The sequence below is a fragment of the Octopus bimaculoides genome, chromosome 22 (genome assembly GCF_046866305.1).
Source record: "Octopus bimaculoides isolate indiv1 chromosome 22, ASM4686630v1, whole genome shotgun sequence".
NCBI classification, from domain to species: Eukaryota; Metazoa; Mollusca; class Cephalopoda; order Octopoda; family Octopodidae; genus Octopus; species Octopus bimaculoides.
In genome coordinates, this window is record NC_142949.1 from 31761555 (window position 1) to 31773772 (window position 12218).

Consider the following 12218-nt stretch of genomic DNA (forward strand, 5'->3'; position numbering starts at 1 on the left):
AACCAACTCTCGAGGCAGTACAGTATGATAATATTAAGGTGCTTCGAGAGTTGATTAGCATTTCCCGAAGTGCAATAACGTACAACAGACGCAACAACTCGACAAAAATAAATGACGACGATAATGGATATGAGACGATGATGACGATGCCTAAAATGATCATGCTGATGTTCTTGTTGGTGTTGTTGTTGATAATGATGATGATGATGAGGAGGAGGAGGAGGAGGAGAAAGAGGAGGAGGAAGAGGAGGAGGAAGAGGAGGAGAAAGAGGAGAGGGGTTGATGTTAGAGACGCCCCACTATTAAATATGAGGTGCGTGTTTCATAAAAAGAGCTCAGACTACACCGCTCTTAAAATAAAATATTAAACTCAAATTTCGCCCCAACAAATGGAATAAATCAATGATATCGACTCCAACGCTCGACTGGAACTTATTGTAATGTGAGGGGATTCCACAAAGTTTCCTTCTAAATCCTGTAGAGTTGTGCATTTCATCCTTTGGCTGTCGATAAATTTAAAGACCACGATAGTACCGGAGTTTATGGTATCAACTACACACGGCCCAAATACATGCCTATCGTGAACTCTAGTAAATCCACCCAAAATTCATCTGATGTTACAAAACCTACCGACGGATTCAAGGATATAATTGTATTAATTTTGTTCAGTTAAAATACACGCTACACATTTTACCGTACTCTATTTATGTTAATCCATATCGTACATTTTTAAAAGATAGTATGATACCTTTAAAGTGTAATCCAACGTTTGAAACCAAGCAAAAGAATTATTTCATTAATTCTATACGTTAGATATTTCACACGACAAAATTTAATTTGACGATAACGAAAATGGAAAAATAGAAGGAATTCAGATAATGATAAAAATCTTATGGAACTTACATCATTAGCGCTTATTTGAAGATAGAATTTTGGCTACAACTCGCTATGGTTAATTAACAATTACTGTCTTTAGACTGATAAGAGTAATTGATGTTTGATTGGACTAGGGCTAAGGAGATCGAAACAGTAGCAATCGATTATGGGGTGGTTGAGGTTGGGAGAAGGAAAGTTTGTGAGATAACAAAGGTAATATTTTGGTTTCAAAATGGCAGTATTGAACAGATTAAGGTATTAAAATATTAACTCTGCTATTACTATCTATAGTCAATAGATGCATATCTATCTCTTGTAGATTGATAACTATCTATCAATCAGCCAGTCAATCAATCAATTTATCTGTCTATCTATCTATCTATCTATCTATCTATCTATCTATCTATCTATCTATCTATCTATCAGTCAATCATTTTATCGATCTATCGATCTATAAATACATACATACATACATACATACATACATAGGGCATAGCTTGAATTAGCTTGTCGCCAACTGCAATAGGTATTCTGGTACACTGGGGTTGGTAATATTAGCTGTGGCCAGAGAAGTCTGTGAAGGGGTCCCAGTACCGCTAAAGTGAGAAATCCCGTGTGTGCAGGTGATCCTTAATTCAGGTGTAAAGTTTGCAGTTTGTGCTGCCTATAAACTGATCCCCATTTTCAGCGAATTTTACCTGCTACTCATAGACGGAGACATACGTCTGTCTGATAGATAGGGATGTTTGTTAGCATATATGTGTTGTTGGTCATGGTTGGGGTGCTTTTTGGCAAGCCAGACCTATGTGAAGTGACTGTTCAAGTGGGGTATGTGTAGCAACTGTTTGTCCTGCTGAAATATGGTGGTGATGATAACGGAAGGAGTCAATTACGCTCAGCTATTTCGCCGCACACGATATCGCATAGGTGACTGGACATTCAACCTGTTTTTGGCGACAGAACATTTTGGCACTGGAGCTCAACGCAAACACACACCATTACGCGGGCAAAGAAATATACATTTAAAGATAGAAAGAAGAGAGAATGAGGAGATAGAGAGAGAGAGAGTGAGTGAGTGAGTGAGAGAGAGAGTGAGAAACAGAAGAGAGAGAGAGAGAGAGAGAGAGAGAGAGAGAGAGAGAGAGAGAGAGAGAGAGTGAAGGCGAGAGTTAGGGATTGACAGATTAAAGTTAAATATATCTAAATGAATACGATTGACATTAAATCTTTTCCCTCTCATAAACATGAAGGGAAATTTTCTCACACACATTAAGAGAAAAAGTTTTAGAAATAGAAGACAGCAAGAGAGAGGTAAACAGAGACCGCGAGAGAGAGAGGAAGAAGGAGAGGAGAGAGGACAGATGTCAGACGGGACCTTGATTACTGCCATGAGGCAGGAAAGTATTCAAGTCCTTATATATTTTATACTCAATATTTCATATATTCAATAAGACATTCAATACTTCATTTCATTTTACTACTTATATTATATATTCCATATTCTATAGCCCACATTAATTTTATAAGAATATAAATAAAAAATAAAAAGCAGACAGAGTTGGAACTCTTTTAAATAATATATTCCTCTATACACGATCATACAAAACCCTTTTTTATATTTTTTTTTATTCATATATATATATGTATATAACACATCACATAAATAGGTGTGTATGTCCATAATACCATAAAAGTGCCTATATACATATTGACGTATACATACTTGTAATATATATATATATATATATATATATATATATATATATATATATATATATATAATTTTCTTTTCTCTCTCGTTCCATCATGCCTGACTACAAATCTTTCCAACTCACTCTCCACAACCGCCTAAAACTATACCTCCGCACACTTCCCTCTCTATACTTTCAACCTACTATACGACCCTCCTTATTCATATTCAAGAAGACTCGTTTCTCTAGTCATATTACGTTTCTCAGTCGCTGCTTACATCACCGCCTCATCCCTAAGGGTTTCCGCCTCCATTTCCACCCCACTCTCCACTCCTCTACCACCATTCTACCCATACTCCGCACCACATCCTACCGCCTTATGCGGGCCACCATTCGCTCCAATCTCTCTAAAATCCACACTATCGACCGCCTTCTTCCTCCAGCCTTTTCCATATTTTTCTCCTCTCTGTCACCCTCCCATGCTCACAATACATTGCGCTTTATCATTCAACTTAATCATCTCTTTCATGCATTTCTTACCGACACTAAGCTCCGCAAACTTCACTCACTCCTCCATTCCTCTACACCCGATGCCACTACCCCAACCCCTCCACCACCCTTCTACCTCCCTGATGTGCATTCCCCACCCACACCCAACCACCCTGCCTCTCCCACACACACTCCACCCCCTCCCTCCCAGCCCTCCACCATACCGACCGCCCCTCCTAACCCTACTTCATCCCCTCCTACTTCTATTCCACCCACCCCTTCTCCACTTCAGCCTGTCGTTACCATTCCCCCAGATCTTCCTCTCTCTGAGGCGGAGCGCTCCGTCCTCAATAGGGGTCTGCGCTTCATCCCACTCACTCCATCCTGCAAGGAATTTCAAACCCGTGCTGATGTCCACAGCTTTGTGCGCCGCGTTAGGTTGGGTGCGCTTTTCCATAACACACCACCCGCACCCAACGAGGACTGCTTCACTGACCTGGGCCGACGACCATCCCAGTGGACGCCTGCTCCTGGCCAGTTCCAGGCAGTTGATCTTTTCGCGGGCGCCTGCCAACGCGCTGTGGGCCGGTTTAACTTTTCCAGGCGTCCATCTCGACTCAACATCTCCCCAGCCGAACTCTCGGCCCTTCGATCCCTCCGACGCCGCACGGACATCATCATAAAACCGGCTGATAAGGGTGGAGCCGTGGTAGTATGGCGCGCGGACCTCTACGAGGCCGAAGCTCTCCGTCAACTTCGAGATACCTCATTCTACCGCCCTCTGCCCTCCGACCCCACGCCCAGCTACCAACAGACTGTGTCCTCCACTATCCATGACCTCATCCTCTCCTCCCATCTCCCCGCCACCGCCTCCAACCTTATTGTTCGTACCCCACGCACCCCCACCATTTACTTCCTCCCCAAGATCCATAAACCGAACAACCCTGGCCGCCCCATCGTCTCCGCCTGCAACTGCCCCACCGAGCTTATCTCAAAATACCTAGACCGGGTCCTCGCCCCCCTAGTGGCTTCTCTCCCTTCCCACATTCATGACACTAACCACGCGCTTCGTCTATTCAACTCTTTCTCTTTCCCTCCCGGCCCTTCTAAGCTTCTCTTCACTCTAGACATCCAGAGCCTCTATACAGTGATCCCCCACGACGAGGGGCTGTGTGCCCTGAAGTTTTTTCTAGACCAACGCCCCAACCCACAACCCGACACCTCCACACTCATTCGTCTGGCCGAACTTGTCCTATCTCTCAACTGCTTCTCGTTCGCGGGAGATATCTACCAGCAGTTCTCGGGAGTGGCCATGGGGACGAGAATGGGCCCCAACTACGCGAACCTCTTCGTTGGTTATGTTGAGGCCCAAATATTCTCCAGTTTCACTGGTCCCACTCCCGAACTATACGGTCGGTATATCGACGACTGTATCGGTGCCACCTCTCTCTCCCGCGAACATCTTGACTCGTTCCTCTCTTTCGTTCAATCTTTCCATCCTGCCCTCCACTTCTCCTGTACTGTCTCTGACACCTCTGTCCCCTTTCTCGACATTTCGGTCAGCATCCTCCACTCCGCCCTTAGCACCTCCATCCACTACAAACACACAGACTCACACTCCTATCTCAACTTCTCCTCCTCCCACCCTAGACACACAAAACTTTCCATCCCCTATTCCCAATTCCTCCGTCTACGCAGACTTTGTAGCGACAGCCATGACTTTGAGACTCAGTCTCAACTCATGGCTCACCACTTTAGCCTGCGTGGATATCCACCCACCACCATCCACACCGCCCTTGCCAGAGCACGTTCTGTGGACCGTGCATCTGCTCTCTCCCCCCGAACCCGCCCTGCCGTTTCCCGCCTCCCTTTTCCCCTCACCTACCATCCCACCACCCTACCCCTCCAACGCTCCATTCTCCGAGCTTTTCGGCGCCTCCAGTCCGACCCCTCCACCTCCCACATCTTCCCTAATCGACCCCTCCCCTCCTTCAAACGAGCCCACAACCTACGGGACCTCTTGGTCCACAGCTTCTTCCCCAACCCAACCTCCCAACCTGGCTCTTTCCCCTGCTCCCGTCCACGCTGCCGCACTTGCCCTTACCTCTCCAACACCACCCTCCTCACCAGCACCCATCACCGACCCTATCGCATCACCGACTCCTTCACCTGCACGTCTACCAACGTCATATATTGCCTCTCCTGCTCTCTCTGCCAATCCCTGTACATCGGACAAACGGGGCGGCGCCTGGCCGACCGATTCGCGGAACACCTCCGAGATATCAACGTCGGCAATGACACCCCGGTGTCACGCCACTTCCGTTCTGCCGGCCACTCCTTGCGGCAACACCTGTCTGTGTTTGGATTGTCCATGCACAGGGGCCATCCGGACTCCCGTTTGCGCCGTGAACAGGGATTAATTTTCTATCTTCGCTCCTTTGCGCCACATGGGCTCAACTCCCCTCCACTCTTCATCTAACCCCCTCCTCCTGTCTCTCTCCCCCACCCTCCCTCCTACCACCCATCTCTCCCCTCCCCCACCTCCTGCTCCGACTCCTACTTCTTTGTACCTCTCTTCATACTTCTCTCCACTCCCACTTCTCTTCACCCCTACTCTTTCTCTCCTCTCTCTTACTCTCTCTCACTCTCTTCTCTCGTACTCCCCCTCCCCCCCCCCTCTCCCGTACTCCCCCCTCTCTCACTCTTACTCTCTACACTCTTACTCTCCTACTCTCTACACTCTTACTCTCTTACTCTCTCACCCTTACTCTCTCACTCTCTTCCCCTCTCTCTCACTCTCTTTCTCTTCCTTTCTTCTTCCCCCCCATACCCCTCTTCCCTCTCTCTCACTCTCTTTCTCTTCCTCTCTTCCTCTCTTTCTCTTCCTCTCTTTCTCTTCCTCTCTTTCTCCCCCCATACCCACCTTCCCCCTCTCTCAATCCCCCTTCCCTCTCTTATACCCACCCTCTCTCCTCTCTTCCTCTCCCCTCCCATACCCATCTCCCCCCTCTCTTACATCCACCTTCCCCTTCTCCCTCCTCGTCAACACCCCCTCATAAGCTCATCCCACCACACCCCAACACACTCCTACTCTACCTTCCCACTCCACCCCATCCAATTCCTTACACCCACCACCCACCCCTACCCACATACCCCACCCTACCCACATACCCCTACCTCTACCTCACACTCCACCCATGCCTTCCCCACCTCCCAACACCCTCACATCACACCACACCAATACCCTTGCATCACACCACGCACACCACACCAATACCCTCGCATCACACCACGCACACACTACAACTGACCAACTACTTTCTTCCTTTCTCCCTTCCCCCATTTTCACACTACATACGTCAAGATCACCAGCAGTCTACCTCCCACACACAGCCCCTCGTTCCCGATCACCGTTTGTTATCTCCCCCTTTCTTAGCTCTCCTGAAATAAGAATTTCTAACTTCCGGTCAGTCATTGTTATGATCGGCCATTATTATGATTGACCGTTGACTGAACACTATTCAATTTTTTTCTCCGTGTTTTTCTCCTTGTCTCCGTATTCTTTCTGTTGAAGAGCGTAGCTCGAAACGTCAAAGACTTTCCGTATTCCCGAGCGTCATACTAATATATACTTTTGTTATTTACACCACCTGTCCTCGTCTGTTGTTATTTTTTGTATATTCTCCCATATATATATATATATATATATATATATATACATATATATATATATATATATATATATATATATATATATGTATATATATATATATATATATATATATATATATATATATATATATATATATATATATATATATATATATATATATATATATATATATATATATACATATACATTGACACAGATCAATATATATTTCAAGCCATATATCTCTGAATGTCATAAAGAAAATAGGGAATATTTCAAGAAGACGATACTACAGATTTTTATGTTCCAAATCTATGCTCCAAAGAAAAGAACTTATAAAGAAAGAAAATAATTTCAAAAAGTAATACAGATATTGAAGCCAGTTACAGGCATATCTCGGAGCCATTATATTGAGATACGGTGACAAGAATTATGTCGCAGCTCTTTCTGTAAAATCCAAGAGTTGTTTCGAAGTTGTCTTAGATATTAATGACGCGTTTTTTTCATTTTTTTTTTTTTCATTAGGGTATCAGAGGAAAAACTGTGTGAATTTTGCTTTGTTTTGTAAATTTCTAAGTAAGCGTGGCTGTGTGGTAAAAAGATTGCTTCCGAACCATATTGTTCCAGGTTCAGTTCCACTGTGTTGAATCTTAGGCACATTTCTTCAACTGTAGCCTTGGGCCGACCAGAGCCTTGTGAGTGTATTTGGTAGACGGAAACTGGAAAAAAACCGTCGTATATATCTATATCGATATCTATCTATCTATCTATACATATATATATATATTTATATATATATATATATATATATATATATATATATATACGCATATATGTATTCATACACACACACACACACATATACACATACATATAGGTATATATGAAATCTATCTATCGCTCCATTTATCTTACTATCTATCTATCTATCTATCTATCCATAGTTCTATCTATCTATATGCGCGCGTATGTGTGCGTGTATGTGTGTGTGTGTGTGTGTGTGTGTGTTTGTGTGTGTGTGTGTGTGTGTGTGCGTGTATGTGTGTGTGTGTGTGTGTATGTGTAGTTATGTATTTATATCTCTGTTTTTCTACGTATATTCAGACTTAGAACGATATATTTATTGCATGCAGACATAACATGAATAACGTATTTGTGGAAATAAACCTGACGGAGAGAAATTTAGAAATATTGGAACCAAGAAGAAATAATTCGAAATAATTTCAAGATATTGTGATGTACCTCTTTTCTCACTTTAAATTGACATTTGTTACCTGAACAACAAAAAGAAAATCACACAAATATTTGGTGAGATAAATTCACATCATAATTCTCAGATTAGAAACTGTCACGATAGCGATGAAATATTCACTTCTGTGACGGACATTCTAAGTAGATAGCGTTTTAAGCAATTTTAGCACATAGCAAATACCCAAACAACGACTAATTCGTAGTTCCTTTGGCGCTCTCCCTTTTCTCTCTGTCTGTCTGTCTCTCTCTCTCTCTTACACACACACACACACACACACACACACACACACACACACACACATACGCGCATTCATTCTTCTTTTCGCTTACTTTTGCTCCTATCCACCCTGTTCAACATTCTGTCGAATCGTAATAATTCTCCTGTTACCTTTCTCTCTATTCCGTGTGTAATTCACAAATCTTCATTATGATTTAAAGTATACCTCTACTCAGATACGTGTGTAAAATGCAAGCATTCTGCGTACTCTTCCCTTCCACAAATCGAGCGACAAAAGAAACTTTTGAAATGTTTAACGACTTGATTGTTTAAAGAGAGCATTGGCGCTCAGTATGTCGATAGGCTGTGTTAAAACATTTCTTAAGACATAACTATAAATATTGAACATTTGTTGTCTTTAATCTCTTATCTTTTATTTGTGCGAGACATTGAATAGCGGCCATGCTTTTTTGAAATTAATGTCTCTCCTGAAAGAGTCTGAAATATTCAGGAATGGATCTCATACGTAAATACATACATACATACATACATACATACACACAAGCATACATGCAAACACACACAGATATTTTTTTTTATATTTGTTTTATTACTTATTCTTTGCATGTTTCAGTCATTTGACTGCGGTCATACTGGAGCACAACCTTCAAGGATTTTAGTCCAAGGAATCGACCCCAGATTACAGTGCTTCGTCTAGGGACCAAGTTAAATCCCTTTCTACTCTATTTTTCTTAGCCACTAACTCTTTGCTATACCTAATAGACTCATATTTTATGGATCTTTTGAGGACACACCACCATTTGTTGTTAATAATGGCACCACACAATGCCCTCATCACGAACAGTTTAATCCGTCTCCTGTAATCCACATGAGCCAAAAGTGACTTCTTAAGTTTCCAGCAGCCGGATCTCTATCTATTTAACTTATATATGTATGCCTGTGTGAGTAAGATTGCGTGAGCAAGGGCACTTTTTGCACATATATGAATGTGTAAAAATATATTTGTTCACATATGCATAAACACCCACGTCCACTCTCTCTCTCTCTCTCTCTCTCTCTCTCTCTCTCTCTATTTATCTCTCTTACTCACTCACTCACTCACTCACTCACTCACTCACTCACTCACTGTCTCACCTACTCACAGACTAACGCGCACACATACGCTCATACATAAACTTTAATACACTTGTTAAAAAGGTTCTACTTTGTCAACAGAACATATTGTTTATTTAACTCACTAATCGCGACCTTGCCATCTTCAGTAAAGAAGAATTATGTTTTTCTAATAGTTGTCGTAATCGTTTTATACATATCTAAGTGTGGGGCCTTTGGTCTATTACTTTGTTTTCATTGGTTGATTTCAAATATCATTTCAAATATCATTTTGTTTTCTCATTCACAGTTTCTAACTTACAAGTTTTCTTCACTCCAGCTTTCTAACACTTGCAGAAATCGTTTGCGATTGACGTGTGTCGTTTTGTTGTTTTAAAGTTTTACTCTTTATCTAGTGGCAGTTAAGTGGTTGGCCTATTTCTGATAGTAGTTTTCCTGGATTCGATTCCATTACTTTATATCTAGTTTATGTAAATAATATCTATCTATCTATCTATCTATCTATCTATCTATCTATCTATCTATCTATCTATCTATCTATCTATCTATCTATACATACATACATACATACATGCAGACATGAAGACATACATGCATACATACGTACATACATCCATGCATCCATGCATCCATCCATCCATACAAACATACATATACACATACATATATACATATATACATATATACATATATACATATATATATATATATATATATATATATATATATATATATATATATATATATATATATATATCTGTGCATGTATAATTATGCATATATATGTCGATTCATTGGATTTAAACAATTCTTCAAAGCATTGCTCCAGCATTGCCGTCAGTCTAATGACTGAATCAAATAAAAGATACGCACACAGACACACAGACACAGACAGACAGACACCACACACACACACACACACACACACACACACACACACACACACACACACACACTCACACGCACATATACACAGTGGTTAGAGCGTTGGGCTTACGATCGTGAGGTTGTGAGTTCGACTCCCTCACCGGCCTGCGTGTTGTGTTCTTGAGCAAGACACTTTATTTCACGTTGCTTCAGTTAACTCAGCTGTAGAAATGAGTTGCAACGTCACTGATGCCAAGCTGTATCGGCAAGGAAACGGCCGTTCCATAAACTCTGATATGTTGGATTTGATTTAATAAAGATTCTATTGTCATTTCTATATTTTTTTTTCCAAGGGACCACATACAGTCACCTGTCTTTGTTTTGTTGTAGTGCTTGTAGTCAGTGGCACTGGTGGTCTAGTCTTTTGTGTTACTATCCAAAATATCCTTTCATCTATTTTTTTTTTTCTGTTCTTCCATAAAGAAAAAAATCTTAGAATTTTGTACGGAAACGATTTGACTGACGTCATTGCTTACGTAAGTTTAGCGATAAAGAATTTTAGCAGTAAAAAAAAATAATAAAAATAAAAATAAACGAATTGATTTCATTTTTGAGACTATGTTTCTTGCTTACCAAACTGTGTAAATTATACGACAAACGCCATATCCGTGTGGAGTTTAGATAATTACGTTAACGAAACTTAGAAAACATTTTCTTGTGCGAGATGTAACGAAAATCTATTGGAATATTTATGCACCAGTTCATCCCTCTCCCCACTCCACACACATACAAACTCTCTCTCTCTCTCTGTACATAAACAGAGATATATACCTGTGCGTGTGTATGTATATCTTTATATACATACATACATACTTATGTATATATATATATATATATATATATATATATATATATATATATATATATATATATATATATGTGTGTGTGTGTGTGTGTATATAATTTATATATATATGTATATATATGTATGTATATATATATATATTTATATATGTATGTATATATATATATATATATATATATATATATATATATATATATATATATATATATATATATATATGTATGTATGTATATATATATATATATATATATATATAAATATGTATATATATATTTATGTATGTATATACGTATGTATGTATATGTGTGTATAAGTGTATTCTTACGAGCACACATACTCGTGAGACTAATACTACGTATGTATGACGTAAGTAACTATCAGTATATCTCACCAATTGTATGACTACTGTTTGTTTCAACATTCATCGATATAATTCGTGTCCTAGTAGAACAATGCGGCGGTGGGGTGATCGAAAGAATGAATGAGAATAACATTAACGGTAAGTAAATAATAAATAAAAATAATGTAAGAAACGAAAACAATAACAGAAAAATATTACAAAAAAAAAATAACAGTAAAAATTCAGTAAAAGACAGAGAAAGATATAAAGACAGATAAAAAGAAAGGAATGCTGTTAACTTTCTATTGTAAATTGCAATTAAGTTTTGTTCGTGATTTTCTGTAGTACGATTTAGTTTTTGAGTAAATTTGTTCTAAAGTTTATGCTGATAAAAACATGGAAAGAAAGAGACTATGATGGAATCTGTGTAAGTTAAATGCTTACCATAATAACAGTGTAGAATCAGAATCTGACAAACAACACTCTGTGGTGAAAGGACCTGGTAGAATTGTGAAATAGTTTTGGATTTTGAAAATGATAACGTTGACATCGGATAAGGTTGTCCTAAATGCCCAATGCCCAGTGTCCAAGAGAAAAAGAACGACGTTAAAGCTGAAATGCAATTTTGATTATAGATCTAGTCAGTTAGGTTTAACTAGGGGCTTCATAGTAACTATAATAACAACAACAGCAGCAGCAGCAACAACAGCAACAACATCAACAGTAACAACACCAAAATGATCGAGAAGAGACAAATCAACAATTTAAAACGTTTTTGATGATTTGATTGATTAAAGAAATGCGAAACAGTTTCGATTAAAGAATTGCTTATTCTT